This window comes from Arachis stenosperma, chromosome 1 (genome assembly GCF_014773155.1).
Source record: "Arachis stenosperma cultivar V10309 chromosome 1, arast.V10309.gnm1.PFL2, whole genome shotgun sequence".
Lineage (NCBI taxonomy): Eukaryota > Viridiplantae > Streptophyta > Magnoliopsida > Fabales > Fabaceae > Arachis > Arachis stenosperma.
The window spans coordinates 84231476-84235589 of record NC_080377.1 but is presented as its reverse complement, the minus strand read 5'-3'; the positions used below and the strand labels follow the sequence as shown (position 1 = coordinate 84235589).

General features: G+C 39.7%; 1 non-coding gene across 1 annotated transcript; it reads left to right on the top strand.

The window, feature by feature from the left end:
- The first annotated feature begins 1248 nt into the window (after nt 1-1248).
- On the top strand, nt 1249-1356 carry LOC130954939 (small nucleolar RNA R71). The gene has a single exon (XR_009076519.1). It is a non-coding gene; the product is annotated as a small nucleolar RNA R71 (small nucleolar RNA).
- The last annotated feature ends 2758 nt before the right edge of the window (nt 1357-4114 follow it).

Sequence of the window (4114 nt, the reverse complement as noted above, 5' to 3'; positions counted from 1 at the left end):
TGCAGCTTGCACCTCAAGGATCCCTAGCTTCTCCATTACAGAGAGAGGCATGAGGTTTACACTTGACCCTAAGTCACACAGAGCCTTCTTGAAGGTCATGGTGCCTATGGTACAAGGTATGGAGAACTTCCCAGGGTCCTGCCTCTTTTGTGGTAATTTCTGCCTAGACAAGTCATCCAATTCTTTGGTGAGCAAAGGGGGTTCATCCTCCCAAGTCTCATTTCCAAATAACTTGTCATTTAGCTTCATGATTGCTCCAAGGTATTTAGCAACTTGCTCTTCAGTGACATACTCATCCTCTTCAGAGGAAGAATACTCATCAGAGCTCATGAAAGGCAGAAGTAAGTCCAATGGAATCTCTATGGTCTCATTTTGAGCCTCAGATTCCCATGGTTCCTCATTGGGGAACTCAGTGGAGGTCAGTGGACGCCCATTGAGGTCTTCCTCAGTGGCGTTCACTTCCTCTCCTTCCTCTCCAAATTCGGCCATGTTGATGGCCTTGCACTCTCCTTTTGGATTTTCTTCTGTATTGCTTGGGAGAGTACTAGGAGGGAGTTCAGTAATTTTCTTGCTCAGCTGTCCCACTTGTGCCTCCAAATTCCTAATGGAGGACCTTGTTTCCGTCATGAAACTTTGAGTGGTTTTGATTAGATCAGAGACCATAGTTGCTAAGTCAGAGGGGTTCTGCTTAGAATTCTCTGTCTGTTGCTGAGAAGATGATGGAAAAGGCTTGCCATTGCTAAACCTGTTTCTTCCACCATTATTGTTGTTGAAACCTTGTTGGGGTCTCTGTTGATCCTTCCATGAGAAATTTGGATGATTTCTCCATGAAGAATTATAGGTGTTTCCATAGGGTTCTCCTAGGTAATTCACCTCTTCCATTGAAGGGTTCTCAGGATCATAAGCTTCTTCTTCAGATGAAGCATCCTTAGTACTGCTTGGTGCATTTTGCATTCCAGACAGACCTTGAGAAATCAAATTGACTTGTTGAGTCAATATCTTGTTCTGAGCCAGAATGGCATTCAGAGTATCAATCTCAAGAACTCCTTTCTTCTGATTTGTCCCATTATTCACAGGATTCCTTTCAGAAGTGTACATGAATTGGTTATTTGCAACCATTTCAATTAGTTCTTGAGCTTCTGTAGGCGTCTTCTTTAGATGAAGAGATCCTCCAGCAGAGCTATCCAAAGACATCTTGGATAGTTCAGAGAGACCATCATAGAAAATACCTATGATGCTCCATTCAGAAAGCATGTCAGAAGGACATTTTCTGATCAATTGTTTGTATCTTTCCCAAGCTTCATAGAGGGATTCTCCATCCTTCTGTTTGAAGGTTTGGACTTCCACTCTAAGCTTACTCAATTTTTGAGGTGGAAAGAATTTTGCCAAGAAGGCATTGACTAGCTTTTCCCATGAGTCCAGGCTTTCTTTAGGTTGTGAGTCCAACCATGTCCTAGTTCTGTCTCTTACAGCAAAAGGGAATAGCATAAGTCTGTAGACCTCAGGGTCAACCCCATTAGTCTTGACAGTGTCACAAATTTGCAAGAATTCAGCTAAGAACTGATGAGGATCTTCCAATGGAAGTCCATGGAACTTGCAATTCTGTTGCATTAGAGACATTAATTGAGGCTTAAGCTCAAAGTTGTTTGCTCCAATGGCAGGGATAGAGATGCTTCTCCGATAGAAGTCGGGAGTAGGTGCAGTAAAGTCACCCAGCACCTTCCTTGCATTGTTTGCATTGTTGTTGTTTTCGGCTGCCATGTCTTCTTCTTTGAAGATTTCTGTTAGGTTCTCTGTAGAGAGTTGTGCCTTAGCTTCTCTTAGCTTTCGCTTCAAGGTCCTTTCAGGTTCAGGGTCAGCTTCAATAAGAATGCCTTTGTCTTTGTTCCTGCTCATATGAAAGAGAAGAGAACAAGAAAATATGGAATCCTCTATGTCACAGTATATAGATTCCTTGAGGTGTCAGAGGAAAAGAAAAATAGAAGGAAGAAGGAGAAGAATTCGAACTTAGTCAGATAGAGTTCGAATTGTGCATTGAGGAGGAGTGGTGCTCCATAAATAGAAGGATGCGAGAAGAGGGGAAGAGGTTTTTTTTTTTCGAAAATTAATTAAAAAGATTTTAAAAACATTTTGAAAAACTTTAATTGATTTTCGAAAATCAAGAGTGGGAAAGAAATCAAGTAATTTTTGAAAAAGATTTTGAAATTAGAAATCAAAAAGATATGATTGAAAACTGTTTTGAAAGAGAAGTGATTAAAGAGATATGATTGAGAAGATATGAATTGAAAACAATTTTAAAAGGATTTGATTTTAAAAATTAATGACTTGCCTAACAAGAAAAGATATGATTCAAACATTAAACCTTTCTCAACAGAAAAGGCAACATACTTGAAATGTTCAATCAAATCATTAATTGTTAGCAAGTAACTTTGAAAAAGGAAAGAAATTGATTTTGAAAACATTTGATTGAAAAGATATGATTTGAAAAAGATTTGATTTTGAAAAACTTTGAAAACTTGAAAAAAAATTGATTTGAAAACAAAATCCTCCCCCTTGTGCCATCCTGGCGTTAAACGCCCAGAATGGTGCACATTCTGGCGTTTAACGCCCAATGCACTACCTTTTTGGGCGTTAAACGCCCAACCAGGCACCCTGGCTGGCGTTTAAACGCCAGTCTGTCCTTTTTCACTGGGCGTTTTGAACGCCCAGCTTTTTCTGTATAATTCCTCTGTTGCATGTTCTGAATCTTCAGTTCCCTGTACTATTGACTTGAAAATAGAACCAAGATCAAATAAACAATACATGCAAGACACCAAACTTAAAATTAGACACTAGACTCAAACAAGAAACATAAAATATTTTTGGTTTTTTTATGATTTTGAAAATTTTTTTGTGTTTTTTCGAAAATTATATGGAAATAGAAAATAAAAGTTTCAGAATTCTTAATTTGGATTCCAGGAATCATTGCAATGCTAGTCTAAGACTCCGGTCCAGGAATTAGACATGGCTTCTCAGCTAGCCAAGCTTTCAAAGAAAGCTTCGGTCCAAAACACTAGACATGACCAATGGCCAGCCAAGCCTTGGCAGATCATTGCCCCAATAGCCAGATTGATAGAGATCAACAAGCTCTTGTGATGATCAGTTGAAACCTCGGTCCAATAAGATTAGACATGGCTTCTCAGCCAGCCAAATTTCAACAGATCATCATGAAACTCTAGAATTCATTCTTAAGAATTCTGAAAAATACCTAATCTAAGCAACAAGATGAACCGTCAGTTGTCCATACACGAAACAATCCCCGGCAACGGCGCCAAAAACTTGGTGGGCGAAATTATGATCACTACAACTTCGCACCACTGACCATCAAGTGCACTGGGTCGTCCAAGTAATAAACCTTACGCGAGTAAGGGTCGATCCCACGGAGATTGTTGGTATGAAGCAAGCTATGGTCACCTTGTAAATCTTAGTCAGGCAGACTCAAATGGGTATAGTGATATACGAATAAAACATAAAGATAAAGATAGAGGTACTTATGTAATTCATTGGTAGGAATTTCAGATAAGCGTATGAAGATGCTTAGTCCCTTCCGTCTCTCTGCTTTCCTACTGTCTTCATCCAATCCTTCTTACTCCTTTCCATGGCAAGCTTATGCAAGGGTTTCACCGTTGTCAGTGGCTACCTCCCATCCTCTCAGTGGAAATGTTCAACGCACCCTGTCACGGCACGGCTATCCATCTGTCGGTTCTCGATCAGGCCGGAATAGAATCCAGTGATTCTTTTGCGTCTGTCACTAACGCCCCGCCTTCAGGAGTTTGAAGCACGTCACAGTCATTCAATCATTGAATCCTACACAGAATACCACAGACAAGGTTAGACCTTCCGGATTCTCTTGAATGCCGCCATCAGTTCTTGCCTATACCACTGATGAGCGGATAATTTGTACCCTTTTTGGCATTGTTTTTAGTATGTTTTTAGTAGTTTTATTTGAGTTCTTAGTATATTTTTATTAGTTTTTAGTTAAAATTCACTTTTCTGGACTTTACTATAAGTTTGTGTGTTTTTCTGTGATTTCAGGTATTTTCTGGCTGAAATTGAGGGACCTGAGCAAAAATCT